Source organism: Sander lucioperca, chromosome 14, assembly GCF_008315115.2.
Source record: "Sander lucioperca isolate FBNREF2018 chromosome 14, SLUC_FBN_1.2, whole genome shotgun sequence".
NCBI lineage: Eukaryota > Metazoa > Chordata > Actinopteri > Perciformes > Percidae > Sander > Sander lucioperca.
In genome coordinates this window covers 6,835,701-6,846,766 of record NC_050186.1, presented here as the reverse complement: position 1 = coordinate 6,846,766, position 11,066 = coordinate 6,835,701, and the positions used below count along the sequence as shown (strand labels likewise).

At 37.2% G+C, this 11,066-nt stretch overlaps 1 long non-coding RNA gene across 1 annotated transcript; it reads left to right on the top strand.

Annotated features, from left to right (window-relative positions):
• Positions 1-732: 732 nt before the first annotated feature.
• LOC116038022 lies at positions 733-1,246 on the top strand. The gene is made up of 2 exons (XR_004101994.2): positions 733-792; positions 853-1,246. It is a non-coding gene; the product is annotated as an uncharacterized LOC116038022 (long non-coding RNA).
• The last annotated feature ends 9,820 nt before the right edge of the window (positions 1,247-11,066 follow it).

The following is an 11,066-nucleotide window of genomic DNA, read 5'->3' as shown; positions in this document are numbered from 1 at the left end:
GTCTGTGTTCTTCATATTTATGTAGAGTTATAGTTTGCTCTTCTTATATAAATATGCGCCTCTGGTAGACGTTTATGATTGGTCATGCGGTGCAAACACCACCTCTTTTATGTGAATGCACGCACCACTGGATTGGGAAACCCTGAGTTGATTGAACTAGTTGATAACCACCATTGTGACACAGCTTATGCGGGACCGTGGTTGTTAGGTTAGGTGAAGCCTAGTAACTGAAAGAAATCCAGGGTATGTTGATCTGGATTCATAGTACAGGCCTCTCAGGTGTCTGCATGAAATCATAAAACAGAAAATAGTTTTCTCTCACTTGAATAATGTCCAGAGGGTGGGATTTTTTATTTTAAAGTTATTACCACTATGTGTAAGATTTGGTGCCTCTGCCTCCCTGTGCTATTAACAAAAAAGACACTGTGACCCAAGATGAATTGGCTGAAAACAGACGCATAGCCTAAATCTAGTATCAAGTTTAGATGTTTTTCTTTAATCATAGCATGTTAGACATTGGCTTTAAGGACCACAAAGGTTGTTACTGTGCCTCAAAACTAACCAGAGCTCCATAGATGTCTGACTGCACTGACACATCGGCCTCGTGTGTAGTACCTAATTAGAAGGAATTCCTTTGATTGGTTAATTTTCCAACAGAATATAAACAACGTTGCGGTCACTCAAGAGTGACTGACTTTAAAAAAAATACTTCAGAAATGCGGAAAACCCTTAAAAATACATTCTTCAAATGAAATCGGCATGTTGCAAAAACAAATTATTTTGAGAATCAAAGTTTGTTCTCAACTTTGGAAGAAGTAGTCGAGGTGGGGGGGGACTCTACATCCATACTAGCTTTTTTAAGAACTTTCAACCACATCTCATTTAAATTAGTTGATGGTGCTCAGACTCAGTAAGTTAGCTCATACTGAGACACTTCATCAGCTCATAGAGACCATTACATTTGGTTAAAAGCTTGAGATTTTCCCCCGGACATATTTGATATTAATTTTTATTTATTTATTTTCTACAGAGCCCCCCACATACAACAACAACACACACACACACACACACACACAATATAAACAGCTTTTATGAAACTGTTGATGGAAGATTCAGCCACAGTGGAGATGATTTTATGTTATGTTAGTAAGTGAAGTGTGTGTGTGAGTCTCCTCCAGACTGGGACGGCCCACAGGGCATCAGACCGTGTCCCTCGGTTGTAAATAAAACTTGTCTTCCCCAACAACTTTTGTATTGTTTTGAGTGCACATTACATAATGACATACGGTTGCCCTAACTCTTCCTCTTCAGTTCTATGGTGTTGCTGATAGTGGTAGAATGTAACTAAGTACATTTACTCCAGTACTGTACTTGAGTGCAAAGTCTTTTCTTTTCATGCCACTTTCTACTTCTACTCTGCTAGAAGAGAGAAATGGCCAGAGAGAAATATTGTTCAGAGAGAAATATTGTACTTTTTACTCCACTACATTCATCTGTTACAGCTTTAGTTACTAGTTACTTTACACATTAAGATTCCTGCACACAAAACACATGTAGTTTATAAAATCTGATGTTGGATCCTTTACTCTTTCTACAATGGTTTAATACAACAACTACATTTTCATGATAATACTTATACACTTTTACTGTAGCAACATTTTCAATGCAGGACTTTACACTGTGGTGTTTGTACTTTTACTGAAGTAAAGGATCTGAATACTTCTTCCACTACTGCTCGCTGACATACATTATGTTGAGACATATTGTTCATAAATGGGGATTGGAATCCCTCACATGCAGTCAGCTGGTGGAAACTGATAACTGAGCGTGTGCGTGCATTGCTAAAAATAGGCTCAAGCACTCTCTCATTCGGGGAATAAAATCTGGAGCTCAGATCTTTTTTTTTGATTATTGAGTTTGAGTCATTATTACTGAAGCAGTTGTAAACAAGTGCAAACACTAACTCCAGATGCTACACCGGTAGCTCTCCCTAATAGCATTGGACAGTGGTGGAAACTGTCCAAAGTAGAATAACAAACGAAAGAAATGCTGGAAACCACAACTGTCAATTCAGAACAACTGATTGATGTCCCCAAACTCCCAACATCATCAGCCTGAGATCAGAACACACACACAGACCTGAGGAAATAATGAATATACAAGTAATAATGATTATGGGACATTTAGTATTTCATTTCTTTATTAATAGTTTTTTTTCCTGCATAATTGAAATACTAATGTAACTTGTTTTAATGTATCATTTATCACCCACTGAAAACTATAATTATTCTGCCTATGAAGTAGAGAAAAGTACACTGTGTGTGTGTGTGTGTGTGTGTGTGTGTGTAGAGAGAGACTGAAGTGGAAACTTTTAGCTTATGCATCAGACATTTAAAACTCTCATTTCACTTAATAGGTTATCATGTAGGATATATATCATATATAGCATACATATATATATGATCAGGGCTTTATATTAACTTTTTTTGATCACCAGCCAACACCACTAGCCAATTTTTTCCCAGGGAAAATAAAACAGATTATGAGTGCTGCTGAATACATTTAAGCATCCGTGTTTCTTTAAAAATATGTGTTTGGGTTGATGGCTGGCAGATATACATAAAACTATAAACATTTACATTTACTTCTGCTCTCGAAAAATATCTCCACGTTTTGTTTTCTCCTAACTATCTTTACTACTTCATTTCAAGTAAGGTCAAACTGGCTCGTTACTTTACAAATGTTATACCTGCCAAAGTTCATTTTTACCGGCATTTGGCAGGTTGGCGGATGTCAGTTTAAAGCCCTGTATATGATATCATACATTTATATCACATACTAAAATATATCATACCAGCTGACAAACCAATGGTTCCTAGGCAACAGACTGGTACAGCACATTTTGCTACCAGGCTCCAAGGAAACTTCCATTCAGTTTATAAAAAGCTCAATAACCATTTATGCAGCAATTATCTTGGACCGCAGTCGCTGCTGCATCTCTCCTCATCCCTCCCTAAGTCATGTTATACTACTACTAATACTACTACTTTAGAAGCCTTGTGTTAGGCCAGACTGCAACTACGTCAATAGAAAACTAGTATAAACTAGTCTGCAGTATAAAACAATTTGGGAACCATAAACAACAACAGTGGACAGTCATACAAAGTGCTAACACTTTACTTTAAGTGCCCCTTTTTAGCATTCATAAGCAGTATATAAAGATGTAATGTAATGTATTTGATCAGTAGAACTCCCATATATAAAGAGATAATGAAGGGAAATATAGTAAAACAGTTGTCATAAAATGTTTTTATTAGAGAAATTATAATTGTTGAAAAATACTTTATATCTGCTTACAACATTCATTTTTTAAAGATTATTTTTTGGGCATTTTTAGGCCTTTATTTTAACAGGACAGCTGAAGACATGAAAGGGGAGAGAGAGGGGGAATGACATGCAGCAAAGGGCCGCAGGTCGGAGTTGAACTTGTGGCCCGCTGCGTCGAGGAAATAACCTCTATATATGGGCGCCCACTCTACCAACTGAGCTATCCAGGCATCAGATGTTGCATCTTGCATGAACCTTGTGCAACTTCTACATCAACAACCCCACAGTGTTGTGTTTACTGTCACTATGTAATGCCGTTGCTTGGGCTTTCAATAGTTAAAAAAACATGATATCACCGTGATATCTATCCGAGCAGATTGTTTTGGTTTCATTTGTCTTGAGATTTCTGTCTCCATCCAAATGCAATGGAGGTGAATGGATTTAGTTTAGCATTGAATAACTCCCTTAAAAAGACAGGATCATTAAAAAATAACATGGATAATTCACAGACATGACTATCCACGGTTTTCATAGGAACCTTTTTTTTCTGTAGAAAGTAGTTCCACTGAAAACAACCTTGGGAATACATATCAATACATAAATAATACTTAACTCAAAGTTCACTTGCTGCCTTTTTGCTTGCATCTCGTGCAATATTTGATGATGAGCCCATCAGATACAGTACAAAGGTAAAGCTCGGGAAAAGTTAAGTCAACCTTAAATTAGTCTTGCATTGTTAGACCTTCCTCGACAGCGCTGCGGAGGAGGGTCTGACTAGTCCACGCAGCATTCTGGGATGGGAGAAAAACATGCTAAACTCTGGACGGAGCCACGGTGCCTCTGCTAAATAGTCTCAGGAAGGAACTTGTTTTGGTGGAACATGTTTACGTTCAAAAGTAGTTTTCGTCGTGCAACAGAACAGATAGTCTAGCTAGCTGTCTGGATTTACCCTGCAGAGATCTGAGGAGCAGTTAACCATAGTCCTCACAAATCCACCAGAGGTTAGAACGCCAACACAGAGACAGAGGAAGGAGACGGTGGAATTTCTGCCGGCACCGGAGCAATCCCAGAAGTGGAACGTCGTGGATATAGAATAACCTTAAGTTAATTGAATAAATTGTCACAGAATTTATTACTTAGTTTATTCTGTTAATGCAATATTTCAGTGTGTCTCAATATCTCAATGTGTGTATATGTACTATATATGTATGTATGTGTGCATATAGGTATATTGTGCGTATGAGCACGTATACACATAGGTATATGCGTACATAACTAACAGTTTTCTATTGTTAATAATTGATGTCATTTCTGTATTATGAGTAGCAGTAATTAGCCCGCACCCCAACAGTCACTGCTACAGTATAATCAGCTTGACATTGATTCATTATTTTGTGTCTGTTCCGTTTGAATTTCTTTATTGTCATTTATTTTAATCTCAAGACTGAAATAAAGTTTGATGGACTAGTATAATGAATATAGGATGAAAGTCGGCCGTCTCCACATCACAGATGCTGCAGCAAAGTTTCTTTACTCTGTGATGAGGAGTGCTCAGAGTCGAATCAGGCTCCTCTGGGGTTGAAGTTAGACATACAGTGCTGATGGTAGGTTCGGGGCTACCGTGAGGATATATAATATATAAAATAAGTAGAAGGTGTGTGTGTGTGTGCGAGTGACTGTTGAGGCCCCGGCCAGCGGTTGCGTGCAGGCGCGCCCTGTGGCTTCAAGCTGCTGCTGCTCAGACCCTGACATCAGGCTGCACATCCCCACTGTGGCTGGCCTCCTTCCGGCAGATGTCCCAGCAAGAAGCCGGGGGGAATCCCACCACAAGTCAAGGTTGCGTAAAGAAAGACCTGTTCCCCAGTACTGGAGGCCTGCACCCCAGCCGCTTCTCATGGGAAACGTCGAAGGTGTAACTGTAACGGCATCTTTGACACCATCTAGTCTGTCTTTTGTAGTTTGTTTTTTTTAGGAACCGTTTTTGTTACCACAGGTCAGCCTAGCCTGGGAGATGTGGCTCTTCCTCCCTGACCATGCACAGGGCTGTTTCTGTTTAACTCTTTCTCAGCACGTTGTTTTGGACCTTAAATGCCACTAAAGTGAAATGGAATTCAGCCGTCATTCCTTTCATTATTTTGTTTATACCTGTGCTTTTCCTACTGTGACATGTCAAAAATGCCTCCAGTGAAAAGACCTATTGTATTGGGTTGGAGGCAGAAATCTCAGAGGCAAGTACTGTATGTCAAAACCTGGACAAAAACAGTATCGATTCCACTAGAGGGAAGTACGTTTTTTTTAATTTGGTGAACAGACCCTGTGAGGTAGGAAAAAATGCCACAGGTGTTGACAGGTTGAGGTCACTAATAGTCAAGTAATTCATTATTGATATTAATATCAGTAATTATAAAGAGTAATAAACTATCAATTCTGTATTTACACAGGTTGAAGTCATTAATAAAGCCTGATGAGTTTCTCATTTTCTAACAAGCCAACAGCAAGAGTTAGTAAGCCATCTGCCATTATATATGGTACTAGTGATATGATGAGGGGTTTCCGGTTGGTGGTTTGTGGTCCAGATGCACTGCATTCTCCAGGAAGGTCAGAGGTCAAACGCTCCATTGTTCTGGACTATCTGATGAACTACAGAGCTAAAAAAACAAAGCATTTGTCATGATGGAGGATTAACACCAGCTGGAGAGGTATTTCACAACCAAAAGTTGTTTCCAGTTGTTTACATATATATATATATTTATCTGCTCTACGAAGCATTAGTGTGGGGTGACAGCTTGAATGAGTGTATTTAGAACAAACTGCTGTTAGCACAGTGACTCCAAAGGAATGTGTATCATCACCAGCTTTTTTAATATACTGGGGGCCTTTTACAAAATGTGATGCACACTACATGAAATATGAGAATGATGCTGATTCAATTGAATTTCATTTATAGTTTCAAATCATACCAGAAGTTCTCTGAGGACAACCTTTGATGTAGAGCAGGTCTGGACCACACTCTATATGGACATCATGTTGAAACATTACAACATGACATTTAACATGGAACATATTAAAGTTGTTTTCCAATATCAAAAAAAAGTTTACTGATTATCTATTGAAATGGGAATGCAGAGTATTCTGGAGATTGTCTGTAAAGCTGGTTTAACACTACCTGCAAGAACATTTCCCAAAAAAGCAAAGCGTTTTTAAGTGTGTAAACCTACTATTTTAAGGTTCCTTGTGGAGTTTTAGACCTCTAGTAGTGCTATGGAGCTGTTATTCTATTAGTGTTGTTGGCCGCACAATAATGCATATTAACAAAGACACTATTCCACTGATCAACAGGTGGCGTTGCAATGCGCCAACCAAGACAGGGAAGTAGACTGAAGCTAATTAATCTGGATGTAAACAGTGTTGGATTTTAAATTATTAGGGCCCGAGCGCCGACAGCGGCGAAGGCCCTATTGAAACTGAAGGAATTATCTTTTTTTTCCGCGCAATGAATCGCCTTTTTGGGGACCTTATCATACTCAAAAACTCACCAAACTTTGCACATTGATTGCATCAGGCCTGGTGAAATCTTGATATTTTAAAGGGCGTGAAAAAATGCCTCGCTAGCGCCCCCTACAAAACTTAAGAAATTCAGCCCCTGCAGTACGTTTGACTCACGAAATCTGGTATGCATATGTATCATGTCAAGGCGTACAAAAAGGCTCATTGGAGTAATAACCTAAACCCAACAGGAAATCCACCATTCTGAATTGAAAGTTCGAAATTAGTGTGTTTTTGGCCATTTCCACATGTTGTACTTTAACGAACTCCTCGCTGTCAAAACAGGAAGTGTGTGTAACTTGAGTGTACATTGTCCAATTGGCTCACTGAGCATGTGTGTGTAATTCAGGCCTGTGTGTAATGTGTATAATAATAACAACATTATTACAAGTGAAAACATTGTAATTTCCCTTGTGGGATTAATAAAGTATAAATAAAAGAATTCAATCCTGATGACATCTAGGCCATTCAAAAGGTTTTAAGAGTAAAGAAATGCATTCAACGTGCTTGTTAGACCTCAAGGATAAATACAATGTGTTTCAGTGAGTGACACTGAAGTTTGTTTAAGTTGAAGTTTATTTGATTGGTATAGCACTTTAAAAGTAAACAATTTTTGCACCAAAGTCCTTCACAAAGACAGAAACACAAGCATGAAAAACTGAAAATAATAATAATAGAAAACAGTGGTGGAATATAAGTACATTTACTCCAGTACTGTACTTAAGTACAAATGTTGAGGTACTTGTACTTTACTTGAGTCTTTTCTTTTCATGCCACTTTCTACTTCTACTCCGCTACATTTCAGAGAGAAATATTGTACTTTTTACTCCACTACATTCATCTGTTACAGCTTTAGTTACTAGTTACTTTACACATTAAGATTTTTGCTCACAAAACACATGTAGTTTATAAAATATGATGTTTATGTCTTGTGAATGTTGAAAAGCTAAATTGCTAAAGCTAAACTGGATTGTTGGAATCATTGCGTAAGAAGGTGAAATAGTGAGAATAGTTGGAGAAGTGGGAATGATTTTAATTAGTAGGAAATTCATTAAAATGTGGAATGATACCAACAGTTTATAAAACTGGATTATATAATATAGCATTTCGAAAAAAAAGCATTTAAAAGTAATAGTATGGTAATAGTATGGTATGTCAAAGTATAAGTATAGTATGTCAAAAAAAGTGATAGTAAAGTTGATCAAAAAGTGATAAAGAAGTAAATCACCTGGTAGAGGTTCGCCCCAAATACAGGCTCAGTCCTTGTTGCAGCGGCCGCCGGTTCAATTCCGACCTGCGGCCCTTTGCTGCATGTCATTCCCCTTCTCTCTACCCTTTCATACCTAAGCTGTACTATCAAATAAAGGACTAAATATAAATTGTCATAGTATAGTATGTCAAAAAAAATCATAACATAGTATGTAAAAAAAAAAGTGATTAAAAAAAGTCATAGTGTAGTATGTAAAAGAAAGTCTGGAAGAGCATGCAAACAAAAATTACAAAATTACATAATATTGTATGAGGAAAAAAAGTCATTGTACGGGATGGTATGTGAAAAGTAGTGATAAAAAAGTCATAGAATAGTTTGTCAAAAAAAGTCATAAAAGTCATAGTATTGTTTGCCAAGAAAAGTGATAAAAAGTCATAGCATAGTATGGCGTAAAAAAGCATAGTGTAGTATGATGAAAAAAGTAATAAAAATCATAGTATAGTATGTCGAAAGAAAGTCATTGTCAAAAGTCGTAAAAAAGTCATAGCATAGTATGTCAAAAAAGTGATAAAAAGTCATAGTATAATATATTGAAAAACTAGTATGTACATAGTATGTCGAAAAAGTCATAGTATAGTTTGTTGAATAAAGTGATAAAAATGTCATTATATTGTATGAGGAAAAAAGTCATTGTATGGTATGTGAAAAGAGGTGATAAAAAAGTCATAGTATAGTATGTTAAAAAAAAATCATAAAAACGTCATAGTATAGTTTGTCGAATAAAATGATAAAAATGTCATAGTAAAGTATGTCGAAAAATTCATTGTTAAGTATGTCAAAAAAATGTCTTAGTATAGAACGGTGAAAAAAGTGATAAAAAAGTCATAGTATAGTGTTTCGAAAAAAGTGAAAAAAGTCATAGTATAGTGTTTCGAAAAAAGTGAAAAAAGTCATAGTATAGTATGTTGAAAACAGTGATAAAAAAGTCATATGATAGTATGTCGAAAAAGTCATTGTAAATTATGTAAAAAAAAGTCATATTATAGAATGTTGAATAAAGTCGTAAAAAAGTCATAGTATAGTATGTTCAAAAAAGTGATAAAAAAAGTCATAGTATAGTATGTTGAAAAAAGTGATAAAAAGTCATAAAAAGTCATAGTATGTCGTGTTAAAAATTAAAATAAAAGATAAATAAAGTGCATTTCAGTACAAGCAAGAAAACCAACAAAACAAAATACCAACAAAATGCATCATGCATTATCTTTGCAAAATGATTGTAGTACAAAGAAATAAAAAAAAAAAGTTCTGGTCCTACCCACATTTCCTACTTTTCTAGTTTAGTTATGTATAAACAATTTAATTCTTCACTTATTTATAATGGGTCATGACCGAAAGAACAAGATCCAGGGTACAAGCGGCCGAAATGGGTTTCCTCAGGAGGGGGGCTGGTGTCTCCCTTAGAGATAGGGTGAGAAGCTCAGTCATCCGTGAGGAGCTCGGAGTAGAGCCGCTGCTTCTTCGCGTCGAAAGGAGCCAGTTGAGGTGGTTCAGGTACACAGTGTAACTTTAACAAAGTACAAATGCCTCGTTACTGTACTTAAGTATAATTTTTGCGTATTTGTACTCCATAATATTTCCTCAATAAAATGTATACTTTTACTCCACTGCATTTCCTCTAAGCGTCTACATTACTCGTTACTACAAAATAAAATCAGAAAGACAATTGTTAGACTGCAAGTTAATGCAAGCTCCATTCCAGTTGGTTGACGTAATGCCTGTTTGTTGCCAAGCGCAAAAATCATAGACCTAAACTAAAGAAGAATAAGAGGAAGCATAATAATGGAAGCACCTGTTGCAGGCTCTGCTGCCAACGTAACAGTGGCTGTATTTGCAAGAAATGTTTTCGTACGTTGGAGTAAAAGATTCTTTCTCACAAAAAATTAAAATTCTGTTTCTGTTTTTCCCTTTGATAAAGGTGCTCTAAGCAATTTCATGCGTTTTTTAGGCTACATTTTTTGTCACATACAGCAAACATCTCCTCACTATCCGCTAGCTGCCTGTCCCCTGAACACACTGTAAAAAACATCTCCTCACTATCCGCTAGCTGCCTGTCCCCTGAACACACTGTAAAAAACATCTCCTCACTATCTGCTAGCTGCCTGTCCCCTGAACACACTGTAAAAAAACATCTCCTCACTATCTGCTAGCTGCCTGTCCCCTGAACACACTGTAAAAAAATGCAGTCTCTGTAGACAGCCCAGGCTCCACAAATGGCAACAAAAACAAACTGCGCCAACCTGCACCACCAAACATAACAAAAATAAATAAATAAATAAGATGGAGGGGCGGGGATGGAATTGAGATTGAATTAGGCTTGATAATAATATTAATTATGGGGCACTAGTCAGTTCAAATTGAATAAAATTCAGGAAATGAGACCAGACCTGGTAGAATTTGCCCCTACCATCATTCAGTCTTGCAATAAGATCTTCAAATGAGGCTGTGTCCGTCATTAACTTCAGCCAGTCTGTAAACTAGGCCTTACTTGGCTTTTCCAGTGTCTAAGAATGATTCGTACTGCAGTGATAAACCCAGCTAGTGTCAGAGCGGATTCCACTTTAGAAATCTCTGGTGGCAAAAGGGACCTATCTCCAAGTAGACACAGCTGGAGAGACTCTGGCAATGGTGTGGCTAACCAACCGCCAATAGTTTTAATGATTTGTTTCCAAAAAGGAAAGACCAGGGAGCAATCCCACAAAAGATGGAGGTAGGAGCTTGTGACATTCATACACTTCCAACACAGATTGTCCTTCATTAATCCCATTTTATGAAGCTTGACTGGTGTATAATAATACCTGTGAATAACCTAATAATGTGTGAATTTGCTAATCGCATCCCTCACCGGCCACCCTGCATTGGAAAATGAATATGTATTGTAATTGAAACAAATGTGAGCATGTGGAAATGAAATGGATGTGGCCGG